Genomic DNA, 19,845 nt, shown 5'->3' with positions numbered 1-19,845 from the left:
GTGGAATCGCACCTCTAGGCATCGTTCGTACAACGTAAACAAAGCACCAAACAAGCGTTCACCATAGCATGCATACAGAGCCATTACATTGGTGGCTTGAAACTACTAGGAATATAAACACTTCTCATAATTTTTCGCTATTCTCAAAAGAAACTGGCCTCGAAAAAAGTTGCATTACTTTCTCATGCTCGAGAGAAGCGCAGCTGTCACCCTTAGTGGAGGAAGTTTTACTACTGGTAAGCGAAACCTTATCACATACAAAATTCCAGAACGACATTTACTTTCTTGGTGACTAAACAAGCGAAATAAACTCTTTTTGTTAATAACAACCTCGAAAACAGTAGCAATGTTTCATTATGATCAATATTAGCGCAAATTCAATTCTAGTTGAAGGCAGTTTTGCGACTGGCACGCGAACCCAATTATAACATTCCAGTAAGACATTCAAGATGCTTGGTATTCCCCAAATAATTTTTCGGCGCACAACCTTAACACGCCTACTTCGCCATAACGTCAGTTTAATGCATTGATGCATTCTCAAAGGCTCCAACGAAGCCCTTCTGATGACGGAATACAAACAATGTTAACTGCTTGGAAAAAGACTGAATTAGGCCACACAGCTTGTACTCTGCTGTAACACCCATCGATGCGAATTGGCTGATGAGTTTGTCAAGAGCGACCGCCTTCATCACCAGCGGGGGGAGCTTGATTTTGGTTGCTGCCTGGGTAACGGCGTTTACATTTTCGATCGACGCGCCGAAATCGCCTACTTCGCTGTTGTTCGATACGGTGTCACACTCGCGAAGGCTCGGTTCAGTGCGAGCGATTTTCACTGCACCAACAGCGCGTGCATCATTAGATGACGCTTGTCTCGAAATTTTATTGCCCCTGGCAATGCGTTCGTTTTTTGCAGAGCTCGAGAATGCCTTCCTCTTTTTCTTGTTCATCACACATTACGCGAAGCGTCCAATTTATGACGTGGAAAGAAAAACACACAATACGAATAACGCGATAAACGAACAGAAAAACTATGGATGGGTTATACATATGATATAACCGCAAGGTTGACGTAGGAATGCCGTTGGCTTAGTAATCATTTGTGTTTTTTCAATTTGCAATAATCGCACCTCGGATGTTCCTCATTGGGTACGATATCGCTGCTGCGCAGAGGTATCTTTTGTATGTATTGATTAAATTATTAATTAAACTAGTGAATGAATGAAACAATTTACGAATTCAATTGCAAACAAATCCCAATTTAGGTCATTATGCATTATGGTAGTGGTTATCGCAGCAAATAGCTATCAACATTTTGCCTAATCATCAAACGGTATGCGTAGAAGTTGTACCCGCTTTTGTAGACCATGTTAGCAAAACGAATTCCTCAGTGTAGAAATGCATGGGAGTATAAAAGTACTGCCAAGATCTGCAATGCCGATTTTCCCAACTTATTGGTTTCGGAATCTGTGTTAGGAAAACACATTCCGATTTGCAAAAATACAAGCGAGTACAAAAGTACTCGCAGCTTGCATCTCATTTGCAATGCCAATTTCTCACGCTCCATGGTTTTGAAATCCGTGTTAAGGATATGTTCCGATTTGCAGAAACACAAACGAGTAAAAAGTACCCACAACTTGCATCTATTTTGCAATGCCACTTTCCCCAGGCTCCATGGTTTTGAAATCTGTGTTAGGGAAACATTCCAATTTGCAAAAACGCGAACGAGTACAAAAATACCCGCTGCTTGCATCTATTTTGCCATGCCGATTTTCCCAGGCTCCATGGTTTTGAAGTCTGTCTTAGGGAAACATTCCGATTTGCGAAAACGCAAACGAGTACAAAAGCACTCGTTGATTGCATCTAATTTGCAATGCCAGTTTCCCCAGGCTCCATGGTTTTGAAGTCTTTGTTAGGGAAACATTCCGATTTACAAAAACGCAAACGAGTACAAAAATACCCGCTGCTTGTATCTATTTTGCAATAACAATTTCCCCAGGCTCCATGGTTTTGAAATCTGTGTTAGGGAACCATTCCGATTTGCAAAAGCACAAACGAGTACAAAAGTACCCGCTGAATGCATCTTATTTGCAATGCTAGTTTCCCCAGGCTCCATGGTTTTGAAGTTTGTGTTAGGGAAACATCCATTCATTCCAGCGATGGTACCTCGCTCGTTGCGCAATTATAACTGAGTGGATTTCCGAGCGACACTCGGTTTTATACCGATTGGTGTGATTTCAATAGCCTGTTCTGAAAGCAATTTTAAGGCAATTGAAACAAGTTTTTGGTTCAAAAAGTAACAAACGTAGAACGCGTAGACATTTTATCTTTCGAATGAAGTGTATATCATACCATTTCGTTCAGTTGTTTAGGAGCTGTTAACGCTTAAAATTTCGTTCTCCGGCGTAACGCTTTCGTTTTCGAAACTTTGAACTTACACCCCAGTATAGAAATGAAAGACCTAGTCCTACGTCAAAACCAAACGACAATATCCAAGTTGGATTACCACTGGTGGGGTCCAATCTTAGATCGAAGCACAGCGAAAGCAAAGTGAACTGGTTTGCTCAACAGTCCGATGCCGAATGAAAGTTTGCCGTAGCGAGATCCACTTTTTATACTCTAGGCAAGTATTCCCCTTCATTCTTCTACTTTTTCTTTGTTCACGGAGACTTTAAATCCTACGATTTCCCCTCCGTTGGTCGTCGATAAATTGCTCGTTATTGACAGCTCTGTTCGGGAAAGCACACAAATGGATAGAACAAATGTATGGGAAAATGGAAACGTTTAAAGTTTTCATGAATTTTAACCAATTACAAATCAGCGGATTCTAATGTATAGCATATTAAACAAATCTTACGGAATTTCCGATTCGTTTAGTATGTAAATCGCCAAAATCCGTTCACGGCAAAAATAGTGTTATGAACGTTAACTTTATTTCATAAAAACGTGACCTGTTTTCTGATTTGGCACCCTTAATGAAAGACGTAGTTCTACGTCAAAAAACCATTGGGGACATTTTATTTACTTAGTTATTTTAGTTACATTTAGTTACTGTTTTTCTTTAAAGCGATCAAAATCCGATTTGAGTACACTCGACAAAAAACTAAAAGAATAACGTGATACCTTGGAATTATCATTAAAATCAAAGATGTGTTCTTTTTCTTTTTTGAGTTATGATTTATCAAAGTTAACCGATAGTTCGAAATATCATTTGTTCCCCTTTTTCCTTTTCTCAAAAATTTATAACTTTCGGACTACTAGACCGATTTAAATAACCGACATAACAAATTGAAGCCAATGAGCTAGGCTCTATGAAAAAACATTACGTTTGCTAAAAATTGATTTTGCTTTCGTGATTATTGATTGTATTTATTTGTTTACATGGTCGTTGGACCAAGGACGCTATTTTTTAAAATATTTTTTAGCTGGGGATTTTTTACAGAACATATCTAAGAATCAAAAATATGTTCTTTTTTGTTTTTGAATTAAGATTTTTCAAAGTTAACATGTTTTTAGTCTTCGTTCAATATTCCTATGCGACTAGACTAGATATATGCGACTACAATTAATTTTTTCGCAGGGTATAGTATTTTTTCAAAGAAGACTGGCTTATTGACTTCAATTTAATATGTTGATTATCTGAATCGGTTCAGTAGTTCAAAAGTTATGATTTTTTTAACGTTATTTTTGGGAAAAAGTGAGAAAATGATTTTTTAAAGCATTAGTTAACTTTGAAAAAACATAATTCAAAAACGAAAAAAGAATTTCTCTGGTTTTTGGATATGATGTGTAAAAAATTTTCAGCCTTCAAGAAAAAACATAAAAAAATACGGCGCCCTTGGTCCCAGACCATGAAAACTGTAAAAAACAAATACAATCAATAATTACGAAAACAAAATTAAATTTTTCGTGAGTGTAGTATTTTTTTCGAATGATCATCTGGATCGGTCTGGTAGTTCAAAAGATATGATTTTTTTAAAAAACAGCAACATTTGGAAAAAGGGGAAAATTTAGATTTTTCGGACCACCCTAAAATGGAAAGGACAGCCTATTGAATAAATAAAAAACTATAGGTATAATATTTTGTTATAAGGAACAAAACGAAAACCTGAGAACCACTATATCAGTTTGGCATGGAATGGCTGTATATAAAAATGGGAAGTGCGAGATCAAATTAATTTATAATACACTGCGTTTCATAACTATAGAACCACTCCATTTTTCTGAGTTCCCAGAGATATGTAAGAAGTCGGAGAATTGAAGTATATAGTGTAGAATACGATAACTATCTTCATTTATAAGACTGGCCATTTGAGCTTTATTGTTGTGTTCAGGCGCGAAACAATAAATGTTCTTAACTATAGAACCAGACGGAAAAACTCCCACTCCTTTACAAAATTAAGGTCAATTTCACACGTATTACAATAAGTTTCTAATTCGCAGGTTATCTTCAGAATCATTTACTTCTGTTTTTGCAGCAAAACACCGTGATAATTGGGGACAATTATTAGGACAATTCATAAAATTTGGAAAGTCATGGCATGGTTTAATGAATAAGGGCTTCGGATTCTGGACTGATCAGCTTGTCACCAAATCAAACCCCTGTCAAGAACTTATGAGGAGTGATCGTACGAATAGTAGCTTACAAGCAGTACAAATAGTAGCTTACAAATAGTTAACTTACAAGCAGTATGAGTGATTTGAAGAGCTTAAACGAGCAGTGTGCTCTGCGTAGAACGAGATACACACTAACACATGAGGCAACTTGGTCGAAATCACCCCGAATGGGTTATTTGAATTGATTGAGAACTAAAGATGATCTACGAATTAGAAATTTGTTGTAATTCATGTGAAATTGACGTTAGTTTTGTAAAAAAGTGAGAATTTTTCCATCTGGTTTTATAGTAAAGAAACACTGAAATTTTAGTTTTTTGAATGTTTCGTGCCAGAACACAACAATAAAGTTCAAATGGCCAGTCTTATAAATGAAGATAGTTATTATATCCTACACCATATAATTCAAACGACACCTTACATATCTCTGGAAATTCATAAAAATGGAGTGGTTCTATAGTTATGAAAGTGTACTACATGAATTTAGAAAAAGTCATAACATTATTAAAAAATAAAAAAAAAATTAAAAAAGTACCAACAAATGATATAACCGCAATTTGGGCCCCGCAAGGAACTCAGTCAGATTGCGTTGGGCGACGAACGTTTGAAGGAGCACATATTAGATCAATCACAACGTGGCCTCTTTGTTTAGATAATGCTTGACATGTTCCAATTATCCAATGGTTTGTTTCAACAAAGTTATAATTTCTTTGTTGTAATAGATGCGAACAAATATCTACAATCTATTGGCAGGCTGTCTATGCGTGTGTCTTTACTTGAGCATATTTAGATCGAAACTGGCCGCAAACCGAAAATGTCGAGTTTTTCACCAAAACTATTCCAACATTTTGTCATTGTATCCAAACTGAGCTAGTTAAATGCACAAATATTTACAATTTTTTTTTTATTAATTTCTTATCAATATCTCAAATTATTTTTCGATTATAATTTAAGGATGCACAAAATATCACTGATTAGTATTTGATGAAACCTACATGCAACCCTACAGGAAATAGGAAAAATATAATAAGGCTTGCAAAATTTTGTCAATGTTCAAACAGCCTAGCGGACACCGGAGTGTTACACAATTCTAATTCAAATTAAAAATTTGGGTTATTTTTTTCATCCGTAACTCAATTTTGAATTCAATATGCTCAATATGTTCGACCCATAAAAGCTTCGAAGAAAAATCAAATTTCGAATTGTGGATTCAGTGTGATTTCGATGTCATTCGAAGAGTCACGTGTGTCTCTAAAACCTCTCATGTAGCAAACTTATCTTCTCCAACCGATATCAGTAAAACACGTGTAAATGCTAATCTGCTCCCTGCACATATCGCCTCGTCGCCACTAGAACGATATCCCTTTCAACAACCCAGAATATTTAAAAGGAGTGCCGCACCTTAAATATTTACACATTCTCCATTGATTATAGTCCTGAAGTTTGGTAATAAATATCCCTCGCCGATAGGGTTAACCTAGTCAGTTTGTATCACGTATAAACATCATATCATTCGCTATCCAACTCTTGACGAGTAAAGTTCAGTGTCGGTATTGTGCGTTGCCACTTTTGCTATTGTGCTATTGGTACGAGTGAAGGTCATTGCTGTCCGCTTTCGACCTGACCTTTTGTGAAGTGGAACGAAGGAACAAAGGAAGCAGCGCTCTTGCAGCGAGCCGGATTGCGGCTGTTGAACTGATTCGGCATAACGGGATCGCCATCGCGTGACTGTCGCAAACGGGATTCATCATCACGTGGCTGCGTAAGGTATTCTTGCGCTATTGTGTTGTCTCCGTAGCGCGTAGCCTCTGTCTCTCCCTGATTAGGGCAGTAGAGCGAATTATTGGAACAACTTATATATTAAGGTACACATATTTATTATTAATATTATTATTCAATTCATTTGTTCATTGTATATATATTATTATCATTTTTTTTTTTGCTATTTTTTTTTTGAGATTATTGTTAAAATCAATAATAAATTAGAAATAAGACAGAAATTTTTGTAAAATGGAGAATAGTGGAGGATCTCCAGAGATGGAGATCTCCGATAATGAATCTCATACAAGATCTGAGAAAAGACATAAACGAGTCCCTCATAAGGAAGAGAATTCTTCTGGGGACGAATCCGCTCATCCTACCAAGCCCCCCTCTAAGAAAATTGCAAGCCTCCCTTCTCAACCCACTGTTACTTCCACTCCCCCTCTCCCATCATCGATTTCGCTTCCCCCTTCTGATGCTTCCGATCCAACCCAATCCTCGTCCTCGTCCTCATCCTCATCCTCATCCTCGTCCTCGTCCTCGTCCTCGTCTTCCCCCTCTGTTGTTTCCGCTCCACGTGTCAGAGTTTATCCAGAAGATGCACCTGGAACTGGCCCGTGGGTTGTTTTCCTCCGGCCAGAACCGAAAGGAAAAAACCTTAACGTGATTCAGATCATGAAAGATCTGGCCAGATACACATCTGTATCTGAAATTCGCAGGGTTAGACCGAACAAATTGCGAGTTGTCGTGAATGACCGGAAACACGCAAACGAGATTGTTGCTGATCAACATTTCACTCTCGAATATCGAACATTTATACCCTCCCATAACGTAGAAATTGAGGGGGTGATAACTGAAACGGGTCTGACGAGCGATCAAATAAAAGCAGAAGGAAAAGGCAAGTTCAAGAAGCTCCCCTCAATGGAAGTGAAAATCTTGGACTGTCGCCAACTCGGGAAACTTTCCCATGATGGGGACCAAACTAAATTTACGCCGTCCAACTCGTTTCGAGTCACCTTTGCTGGTGCCGCCCTCCCTGACTACGTTATGGTGGACAAATTGAGACTACCTGTGCGACTCTTCGTGCCAAAGCCCATGACTTGCAACAAATGCAAGTCAGTTGGTCACACTTCGGATTATTGTGCCAACAAGGAGCGCTGTGCCACTTGCGGAGAGCAACATGAGGGGAAATCCTGCAGTGCGACTGAGCATAAATGTCCATATTGCGGGGGATCCCCACACGAGCTCTCAGTTTGTGAAACTTACAAGAGTCGCTGGGAGAAACAGAAGCGCTCTTTAAAGGAACGCTCGAAGCGCATATTTGCGGAAATTTTAAAGGGCGCTTCGCCACTGACCCAACAACAAGAACAACCAATCTCAACACACAATACCTTTTCCACGTTGCCAGTTGATGAAATGGAAGCGGACGGTTATATCCTCTGTTAGCTTGCCTAAAAAATCGAGTGCAGCGGACAAGCAAAATCAGGTTCCTCCTGGCTTCCGTGGGAATAGTTCATCTTCGAACGATCCAGCACTCGAGGGGACATCAAAAACCCCAACTGTCCCTATTTTTCCGTCCAGTTCAACTTCCCAATCGGGATTTATAAGGTTGTCTGACCTTTTGGATCAAATCTTCAAGTGTTTTAATGTTTCCGACTCCATCAGAACAATTGTCATCTCAATGCTTCCAGTATTAAAGACAATTTTGCAACAATTGATGCAAACATGGCCCCTCCTTGCAATGATTATCTCTCTTGATGTCTAATTCAAATAGAGAGGTCGGAGATATCACTGTTTTACAGTGGAATTGTCGTAGTCTTATCGCTAAATTGGATACATTCAAATTTTTAATTCATAACTCACAATTGAGATGTTTTTGCTCTGTCCGAAACTTGGCTTTCTTCGCGAGATGATATCTCTTTCCACGATTTTAATATTATACGCTTGGACCGTGATGATAGATACGGAGGGGTGCTTTTGGGAATCAATAAGTGCCACTCATTTTTTTAGAATTGACCTTCCACCTATTGGAGGGATCGAAGCTGTTGCTTGTCATGCAAACATCAGAGGCAAAGACCTCTGTATTGTCAGCTTGTATTGGCCTCCGAGAGCTGCGGTTAGCCGCAAACAACTTGATGACATGTGCTCACTCCTTCCTGAGCCACGATTGATCTTGGGAGACTTCAACTCTCACGGTACCGCCTGGGGGGAACAGTACGACGACAATCGTTCATTGTTGATATATGACCTTTGTAACAGCTTCAATATGACCGTTTTGAACACTGGGGAAACAACACGTGTACCTAAACCTCCTGCTAACCCAAGTGCTCTTGACCTCTCGCTTTGCTCGAATTCACTATCGTTAGATTGCAAGTGGAATGTAATCCAGAACCCCAACGGTAGTGATCACTTGCCAATCAAAATTTCCATCACCATTGGGTCGAATTCTTCTGAATCTATAAACATGGCATATGACCTCACAAGACACATTGACTGGAAAAAATATGCGGACGCGATTGCTCTAGCCATCAATTCCAGAGATGGTTTACCTCCATTGGAGGAGTATAACTTCCTTTCTCGTTTGATCTATGACAGCGCGGTTCGCGCTCAAACGAAACCCATCCCAGGTTCCACCATTTCCCGAAGGCCTCCCAATCTATGGTGGGATAGCCAATGTTCCAAGCTTTATGTAGAAAAATCGAATGCATTTAAAGCTTTTTGGAAACGTGGAACCCCTGAAAATTTTCAAACGTATTTAGCCCTTGAAGATCAATTTAAAAACTTAATCAAAGGGAAAAAACGTGCTTATTGGCGAAATTTCGTGGGAGGTTTGTAACGAGAAACGTCAATGAAAAAATTATGGAAAGTGGCTCGAAACATGAGAAATCGCTCTTCAACGAATGAAAGCGAAGAATATTCACATCGATGGATTTTTAATTTTGCACGGAAGGTTTATCTTGATTCCGCTCCTGTGCAAAAAATTGTTCGAGATATACCACAAGGTAGGTGCGATCTTGATTCCGAGTTTTCGATGGTAGAATTCTCTCTTGCTCTGCTTTCATGTAACAATTCTGCTACGGGATTGGATAGAATTAAGTTCAACTTGCTGAAAAACCTCCCTGATGTAGCGAAACATCGCTTGTTGAATTTATTCAATCGGTTTCTGGAGAATAATATTGTTCCAGATGATTGGAGACAAGTACGAGTTATAACTATTCAAAAACCCGGAAAACCCGCGTCCGACTTCAATTCGTACCGCCCAATAGCAATGCTGTCTTGTATACGGAAATTGTTGGAGAAAATGATCTTGTTTCGCCTTGATCGATGGGTTGAAACGAATGGCCTACTCTCAGATACACAATATGGGTTCCGCAGGGGCAAGGGGACGAATGATTGTCTTGCGTTGCTTTCTTCAGAAATTCAAATGGCTTACGCCGAAAAAAAACAAATGGCTTCAGTATTCTTGGACATAAAGGGGGCCTGTTCTGTTTCAATCGAGGTTTTGTCGGACAAATTACACTCTCGGGGTCTGCCGCCTCTATTGAATAATATGTTATATAACTTGCTTTGTGAGAAACATTTGAACTTTTCTCACGGAGATTCGGCAGTAAGTCGGGTCTCTTACATGGGCCTCCCCCAGGGATCATGTTTAAGCCCCCTTTTGTACAACTTCTATGTAAGCGTAATCGACAATTGCCTTACACAAAATTGCAGCCTAAGACAACTTGCAGATGATGGAGTGGTGTCTGTCGTAGGATCAAACCAATCCGACCTGCAAGGACCCTTACAAGATACTTTGAACAATTTTTCAACCAGGGCCATTGGGCTAGGGATCGAATTCTCCACGGAGAAAACAGAGATGGTGGTTTTTTCTAGGAAGCATAGACCAGCAAAACCAAAGCTTCAACTTTTGGGTAAACCGATCACTCATGCTATGTCATTCAAGTATCTTTGGGTCTGGTTCGACTCCAAATGTACTTAGGGGGGGGGGGCATATTAGGTATCTGAGTAAAAAATGCCAACAAAGAATAAACTTTCTCCGTACAATTACCGGCACCTGGTGGGGAGTCCACCCAGAAGATCTTATAATGTTGTATCGAACAACTATTCTCTCAGTGATGGAGTACGGCAGTTTCTGTTTTCAATCAGCTGCCAAAACACACCTCATTAAACTCGATCGAATTCAGTATCTTTGTCTCCGTTTTGCGTTGGGATGTATGCCCTCAACGCATACCATGAGTCTCGAGGTTTTGACAGGCCTACTCCCACTAAAAGATCGCTTCAATTTATTATCTCTTCGGTTCTTCATCCGGTGTAAGGTCATGAACCCATTGGTGATCGGAAATTTTGAGCAGCTGATCGAGCTAAATTTTCACTCCGGATTCATGAGTTCATATCATGAATTCATCTCCATGCAGGTTGATCCTTCTTCGTATATTCCCAACCGTGTTTGTTTCCCTGACCACATCAATTCCTCTGTGCATTTTGATCTGTCCATGAAGCAAGATATCCATGGATATTCAGATTACCAACGATCTTCGATGAAAAGTATGGGGGTATCAACTGTGATAATATGTACTTTACTGATGGGTCCACTATAAACGAGTCCACAGGATTTGAAGTGTTCAACGAATTTTTAGCACCTCACACAGTCTTCAGAATCCTTGCTCAGTGTATATTGCTGAATTGGCAGCAATTCATTGGGCGCTGGACAGCGTCGCCTCACGACCTGTTGAACACTATTACATTGTAACGGATAGTCTTAGCTCTGTCGAAGCTATCCGTTCAGTGAGGCAGGAAAAGCACTCGCCGTACTTCCTTGAGAGAATACGAGAAATTTTGAGTGCTTTATCCAGACGCTGTTATGTCATTACCTTTTTCTGGGTCCCTTCACATTGGTCCATTCCGGGTAATGAGAGGGCTGACTCATTAGCAAAGGTAGGTGCAATTGAAGGCGATATTTATCAGCGTCAAATCGCCTTCAATGAATTTTATTCTTTAGTCCGCAAAAATACCATCGCTAACTGGCAACGCAAGTGGAATGAAGATGAATTGGGCCGGTGGTTTCACTCGATTATCCCTAAGGTTAGCCTCAAACCGTGGTTCAAAAGTCTAGACTTGAGTCGGGACTTTATTTGCACCTTCTCCCGACTCATGTCCAATCACTGTTCGTTAGATGCACTACTCTTTCGTTTCAATCTTGCCAGCAGCAATCTATGCGTTTGTGGCCAAGGTTATCACGACATCGAGCACATTGTTTGGTCGTGCGAGGTGTATCTGGTCGCCAGATCGAATTTAGAAAACTCCCTTCGGGCCCGAGGAAGACAGCCCAATGTGCCGGTGAGAGATGTGTTGGCTCGGTTAGACCTTGATTACATGTCCCATATATATGTTTTCCTTAAAGCTATAGATCTTCGTGTGTGATTGTCCCTACATCCTTATACCCTCCTTTCCTTCCTTTGCGGGTAATTCGTCCCCTTTCTATAAATAGTAGAATAAGTTGAAATGTAAATACACTATAGATATACGAATAGATTTATGAAATGAGTGTTCATCAACATTGTTACAATTTCCTTATATCACATCCTTCTCCTAAAAATATGTCACCCTCCTACACTCGAGTACACCGCGAGTAATCGGTTTTTCACCTTACTAACCATAGATGTAAGAAAATTGTTTATATATATAGTTTTAAAATTATATTTAAGAATTCGGCTCCTTTAAACTTAAGTAACTGAGCCTGTAAAAATAAACGAATTAATAAAAAAAAACATCATATCTTCATCAACATAACATATTCGCCTTCATCTTTACAAATCTTGATGAACGAATTGCGGTGCAAGAAAAAGAATCGAAAAACTTGACCCGGTACCATGTAGCTAGAAAAGTAGATATGTAGTAGAAAAAACATCACCAATTATTGAACAGATATTTTGGAGAATGATTTTTGTCTATATTCACTCAAGAAACATTGAAATCTTAGGAAACAGGAAATTTCAATAAATTTTCTTTATTGCGTACGTCAACTATCCATCTAGTTGTAAAAGTTCAATCGGTTCGTTAGTACCATTTCTCGGGTTAACTAATATTGATCATGATTGTTAAATTGTAATTCTGTTTGGAATCGTTGTTTTTCGAGAAGAAGCGCTTCGTTCATTCATGCCCTTCCATTGTTCATGTTCGTGCTCTGTGCTATTGCAATATAAAACAAATAGCGACGTTTGTAGGATGTCACGGTAGCCAGGAATTCAGGTCACCTAGGGTCCTCCAAATGGGCAGATAATATTATACGGTTAGACAATTAGAAATATACATTGAACCATTGAAAATTGAATGTCTGCTGATTTTATTAATGTGATTGTTCCTATGAATTTGGTTAGGGAAAAAAGGGGTCCGAAACCGACTTCCAGAATTTTAAAGGCCTAAAATATAAGTTTTTGACGACTTCAGCAGTGAATTGTATAGTAAGATTCTTTCACTATGTTTTCTATCAGTTGGTGTGGTTCGAGTCTAATACAAGTCTAATACAAGAAAAAGGGTAGAAACCAAATCAGAAGCACATGTTCAAAAATAGTAGTCCTAAAGCGATTCACCATGTACCTTGAGCGTGAAACTCCTGTACTGCTTGAGTTGCTGCAAAATATGCAAATCGAGTTTCCACATTTCAAGCATCACTCTCCTACAACTTTTCAATTAAATATTCCTTATTTACAATCACAGGATCGAACACAATCCCGATCCAATTACGGCTCGACAATAGCCTACACGGCTCAGTAAATCCTTATTAAATTAAAGCATTGGATTTCATTAATCCATGTATTGTTCCCGGGCCACACTTTCAACCGTAGTTGACTGGCTAACCATCTATGCCCCCAATTCTAATGAACTAACTGCATCTGTTGGCATATCCCTCCGTCACTCGATGCCCAGCGTTAGCCGGCCAGCTTCCTACCAGCAGTGATCCGCACACAGCTCCTGAATATTTATATGGCGGAAATCGTTTCCCGGACTCTGCACTCGGTGTCTGCACGCTCACAAAGGGACAAACACCGTCCACACCTCGAACACCCAACCCGGAACGTGAATTGTGTAAACGGATTAAGCTCTGTGAAAGTTTAGCCTTTGGTTTCGCCAGAGCAAGCTGAAGTCATTGCTTGCTACCAACTGCACAGCTTAGACGAGTCTCGGTTTTCCATTGCTAATCTAATCCTCATACAAATAAATAAGGATAAACACAGCAAGCGATATTGGCGGCGGGATGCTGTCGTTAAACAGCTAATTGAATATTGATATATTTTGTCGGTATCGTAAACAAGAGGCTCTATTGTTCAATCGATGGAACAAGCAAGCTTGGAATTGATAGCCGTCTTGACAACATTAACGATATAATCCCAGAAAATTGAACCCGAAATGGTGATGACTCCTACAACACCATAAAATATGAAAAATGCAATGGTTTCATACAATTAATGTGGCGGAAATCGTTATAAAATATATAACCTCTTAGCGACAGCCAATATCCAGTAGCACACATGAAATTTATGGTTTCATATGATTATTGCAGCGGAAATCGTTATGAAATACGAAACATCTTAATGAAAGCAAACATACAGTAGCACAAATGCAAATTGCGGCCAAGTTTATCTCCCAAACGGAGACACGCCAGATTAGCGTAAGTCCTCTCTTCATCTTCAACATAAATTTCAAGAGTCCACCAGCCCAGGCTGTACAGCTAGCCAACCGTTGATGAAAATCTGAAACTCGACTACCTCCAGTTTTTCTCGTTTTCGTTTCTCGCCTGATCGGTATATACATATGGGCCCTCAGTGTGTGCTTTTACTATTAAACATAAAGGTATAACTTTTGAGAAGCTTTTCCTGTTCCTTTCCCATCTCTGTTGGCGGACTCGACTGGCTAGGATCGTCGAGTGCTCCACTACCTTTCGTTATTCAATGGTGCACATGTGTACTATACGTTTAGAGGTTTTAATATATGTTTTAGGGGAAGGTTCCATTGTTGATAATGCTTTTAGAATTGTGCATCAGCTCACTGTGGGGATGTCAAGTATGGGCGATAGTTGTTAGAAGCAATATTTCTGACCGCTGATGTGAAAGCTGCGAAAAGTTGGAATAATATTCAAATGATTTTGGAAAACTTTTGAGATGCAACATAAACATTGTGCTCAGCAACATGACATAATTTCTTACTTCATAAGAGTACACGATTGTCAAATGGACACAGCATTTCATTGCATAGTGCGGACCGCCTGATGTTTTCTTTTTCAATCATATGGTAGTAACATTAAAGTGACAAGTTTGTAGAAAATAAAATTTAGCAAAAAAAATCACACTTGCTGCTATTAAATTCGATAAATGTTACAAACACAATACGTTGTCTAAATACTGACAACTATTGCAAATTCGATAGAAAAATTAGAAGAGCAATGAGCTACATCGACATTTATGAGGGCTTTTTAAACAGAATCAATCGATTCATTTTTGTTCAACGTTACAGAATATTGTTACATTGAGCTTGAGCTTGAGCTTGGGTAGACTGTACACTTCGTAGTTGCTCTCCGTGATTGACCTGAACCAACCAAATTGCACAAAGAACACACAGAATGACGCTTGGGACTAGCAAATCATTCTCGTTGTGCAATTTTCGGTGATTCGAGCTTTAAATGGTCAATAACGACGCCGGCCACGTCCTTACAGTCACCAGGGGAAGGGAAGGAATGTTAGTATGATATTCACCGCCCAAAGGCCAGAAGGGTCGCCTCTATAGCGTGGTTCCCTAGCGTTTATCATGGGAGGGATAGTTGTTAGTGGGGAAGGTAAGAATCAGGATTCACTGTGGTAAGTGATGTGGTTATGTTAACACGGACTTTAAATGTAGTACTCTATTGCAATATTTGATCGTGATGCAGGAGATTTTTATTCAGTTGCCTAACAAGGTAACCGAAAGAACTCCTAGAATAAATCGCATCGGTCATACATACTTTAACTTTTCACGTCAAGTACACAAGTTTTAATGTCAAATCACGACGCCGGCGGTTATGAATTGGCTACCTGAGAAGGTAACCAAACGGACTCCGAGAGACAGAACTAAAGAATTGAAGAATTAAAGTATCAAACATTTATGAATTCAAGAATTTAAAATTGAACTATTATAGACTGTCAATAATGCGTGTTTGAGAAAGATGAATAAAAATAAAACATATCTATCGCCACTGCACGCTCGGCCCATCTATGTTATAATTTTTTGGTTGATTCATTCACGCCGATTATCTACGCCCTCCACTCGGCAACATTTATAGGTTCTCTTACGCTCTCGTCCACTTCCTCAGTCTAGACTCTCTCGTGGATTGAGTTTCTGTGCATACCCACACAGCAACACTGCACAGTCGCTATGTACACACGAATTATCCGAAAGACACAACCACTACCTCCACCGTCACTTCTGTTTCTACACATTCTTCCAGATGCAATGCTCCACACCACTCCATAACATCAACAGAAATACACCACACAATACTTCCTTCATGTGAAATCGAAAAGGCAATACGAGACCCATGCGTGCAACACTGCTGCGTAAAAATCACACACGTTTCCCGAAATCACACATGCGATACAAAACGACATCAATGCTGAGCAAAAAAGTTAATTAAAATTCTTTTTAAATTCTGTTCGCGAAAACAAAATCCAAACACTTTGGCATCTCAAGCGGATTTTCGCACACACACATTCGACGAAAAATTTATTATAACATGTCGCGACACGAAAACGAAAGTATATGCTGTACGAATAAATGAACTGCACTAAACATGCGAATAACAATTTCTTCACCGAATAACTTCACTTATTCTAATTATTTATATGCGACTACTATAACAGTAACAGCACTATTTCTCATGAAATTATCATTCTTTCTACCTCATTAAACCGTACAAAGAAAAAAGAATTAAACGCGGAGCGAAACAAAAATACGTCCGCACCCGACGGCTGTTCGATCGCCACTCCTCAACGTTACAGAATATTGTTACATTGATTCTAAAGTATATGATGCGCGATTTATTAAAAAATCATTTAATATTCGCTATAATAATATTAGTAATAACAATCAAATTCAAAGTTCATTAAATAATAACAACACCAAGAATAAAAAAAAGACGGGTGGGTAATGTCGGGGACATAACCGGAGTGACGTAGGACTATACAAAGGGGACAGCTTTTGTTAAATATATATTTTAAATATATTGTTTCATTTTCTTCTCCTAGGTATTCACTACCTATCTACCTGAAAAATGAATTAGTTTACTGTTTATCCTTTATGAACATGTTTTTTTTTTTTTTTTTATCTTCGCTTATTTTTCGTCGGCCTATTTCCGCCACTTTAGTGCCAATCACCGACATCAGGGAGGCGACTCCACCTGTTCCTACCTATCAGACTCAACAACTCATGAGCCGGGCCAACTTCTTTTACTTCCGCTCCGAAGGAAGACGTAACCAGAGATTTTTCGCCTCAGAAAATCCCAACGACGCCAGCTGGGATTGAACCCAGGCCGATCGGATTGTGAGGCTGTTACGCTAACCATACAACCACTGGCGCCGTCTTTATGAACATGTTGATGGTTCTGAAAAGAACCTTTGGTGTTGTGTTTTTGTTCACTCGATATTCCCATCTTGTTCGGTTAAACCTTCCTGTTTAGTTATTGCGTTTGCCACTCGCCACAGCTTTCACAGTTGGAAAATTTCTTCCCATCCAGCTTGTGACATGTTGTTCAGTAAATTACATTTAATGCGACGTGCCGGAGAAACACTTTGCCACTCACTGAAACTAATTGTTTGCAAGCCAACTCGAGCACTCCGACGGCCGAAACTCTATAATCGCTGTTAGGTATACTGGTGCTCCGGCACCAATCCGTTCGGCCTAGTTACCCTTGCGGAGCAATCAGTGAATGCGACCAACAGGGAACTGGAGACCTGCACGGTTCGAGTGGGACTTTGCCTTTCCCTTAACTTGTCCTCCTTTGTTACGTCCACGATGCCGATGCCGTACAACCACACGGGTTTACGGTTAGAAAGAAAATAAGTTATTTTTCTTTCTTTCTTTCTTCGTTTTTAAGAGGCTTTAAACTTTGCAGTTCATTCGCCTCTAGCCCAGTGAAGAGCCACAATAAAACCAGTCCAGAGGGGACTGGCGAAAGGGAAACAAAAAAAATCACTCATCAGATCTGTCCGCTTGACCCTCGGTTAAAGAAGAAGGTAGGAAGGGATCCTATGCTTCATAACATATTTAATATATGCTGTGAAGAAAAGTAAATATTTACTGATCCGAGGACCGAAGCAGTGACGAAGCACAAATGACCTAGACTCCAAGCGCAGGGCGTGTTCCAAAAACAAAAAAAAAACACAAAAAAGGCCCTTCTCAGGAGGATGGGATGGAAAGGAGTGGAAAGGATTTGGGTGGTATTAGTGGAGTGGAAGGGGGTGGGAGTGGTATGGGAAGGAAAGAGGGGAGGAGTAGGGTGTGGGGTGGTTGTGAAATGAAATGAAATACAGTTTGAATAGATAATAAAATATAGTGGTTTTGAATTTAATGGTATATAGTAGAGCTGAAAAATGGATAGGTTTATTTAATGTATTTATCATTATTGGTGAGTGTGGCTGTAAAGTTAGGAAATCAGTTAATTAATGTAATGAATGGAATATAGATGTGAGAATATGTATTAATAGATGCGTGTATATATATGTATGTAGGTACATACATGTATATACACACATGAACACGCATACATGACCGTGAAGTGGCGAACTGTAATAAATGAACAATTTCAAAAGTATTTAATGTTTCGATTTAGATTTTACCAAAGAAGGCGGTTTCTTTCAGAAACGCAATAAGATTGGTTTCTTGGGTCTCGTCTCTACTGAGGATATCTCGGAGAATCTGACCTATATTGTGTCGGGCTCGAGCATCTTTGGTATGTTGGCATTCTAATAGAAGATGGCTAACGGAAACGGGTGCTACGTTGCAAGCACATTGGGGTTTTTCGGCTTTGTAGAACAACTGTGAGTGGGTGAAGTTAGTGTGCCCAATTCGAAGACGGGTAAGGACTCGCCTTTCCCTACTATTGAGACGGTCCTCCCAAGGGAGAGTGGAATTTTTGATTTTATGAAGATGAGTGGGACGGCTGTTTATCCAGTCTATGTCCCAACTTTCACGGACTTGCTGTTTTACCCAGCGGACAATGTCAGATGGAGGACAGGGCATGTCTGGGGGTTCCATTTTGCTGCCCTTGCCGGCCAGTATGTCGGCGGCTGTGTTTCCGCGGATTCCTGAGTGACCAGGAACCCAGCAGAAGGAGATGTTTTTATCTGAAGCAGCCTCTTCTGTTTGTATTATCCATGGGTGTTTGCTGTTTCCACTTAGAAGATCGTGGAGACAGCTAGCTGAGTCGGAAAATATTGTGGTAGGAAGGAAATCATGGGTGCATTCTTGGGTAGCTATTAAAAGAGCGAAAGCTTCCGCACTGAAGATGGAGCATTGCGGTGGAAGAGAAAAGCTACCTATGTATCTACTCTCAAAAATTCCACATCCAACTCCATCGGCATTGACTGAACCATCTGTATATACCTGGTGATTAATTTGAAAATTGGATGCAATGAGGTTATTGAAGCAAGCTTTGATTTTTGGAGAAGGGTCTCCCGCTCGGACAGCCTTAAGAAGATCAAGGTTAATGTTCGGCGGTTTGACGTTCCAATTTCTTCCCGTAGCAGATGGCCGTTCACAAATATTGGGGAGGTCATTGTTTGTGAGGTTGTTGAATAATGTTTTGGCCCTGCGTATTAGTGGGACATTGTGGTCACTGTCGGGAAGTGACAAGTGACGGATGGCTTTATTTGTGATGGCTTTTGCCGCCAGTTGTTTGAGGGGAAGTTGACCACTTTCAGCCATTACGGCAAGAGTGGGGCTAGTGGGAAAAGCTCCGATTGTAATCCTGACTGCTTTATTGTAAACTGGTTGAATGGTGTTTAACACACCGTCCCCTCCGCGGCTGAAGGTGCCTATTCCGTATAGGATTTTTGGGACCAACCAAACGTTTACAATATTCAGCAGTGTTTTTCTGTGACCAGAGGCTAGGTTGCCTGCAATAGCCTTGATGATGTTCAGCTTCATTCTGGTGGCTATTTTGGTCTTTTGGGAATGTGGTAAGAAGTTGAGTTTCTTATCAAAAGTAACTCCTAGTATTTTCAATGTCCTCGTTGTGGGTATCGGGATTTTGTTAAGTTGAAGATAGGTTCTCCTACTGAGATGTTTTCCAATGTACATGTGCTTGGATTTCTCCGGGGAAATTTTAAAACCTGTTTTTAGAGCCCAGTTTTGGATGGAGTCTAAGGTTTTTTGAAGCCTCTTTCTCTGATTTAAGCCGAAGCAGCTCGTAGAGATAAGAGTTATGTCATCTGCATAGACTAT

The 19,845-nt window shown here is 39.9% G+C and overlaps 1 pseudogene; it reads right to left on the bottom strand.

Moving 5' to 3' along the window:
- Nucleotides 1-1,095: 1,095 nt before the first annotated feature.
- Nucleotides 1,096-1,172, bottom strand: LOC129781013 (U4 spliceosomal RNA; annotated as a pseudogene).
- Between the last annotated feature and the right edge of the window lie 18,673 nt (nucleotides 1,173-19,845).

The sequence above is a fragment of the Toxorhynchites rutilus genome, chromosome 3 (genome assembly GCF_029784135.1).
Source record: "Toxorhynchites rutilus septentrionalis strain SRP chromosome 3, ASM2978413v1, whole genome shotgun sequence".
Lineage (NCBI taxonomy): Eukaryota > Metazoa > Arthropoda > Insecta > Diptera > Culicidae > Toxorhynchites > Toxorhynchites rutilus.
This window is presented reverse-complemented; position numbering and strand designations above follow the sequence as displayed.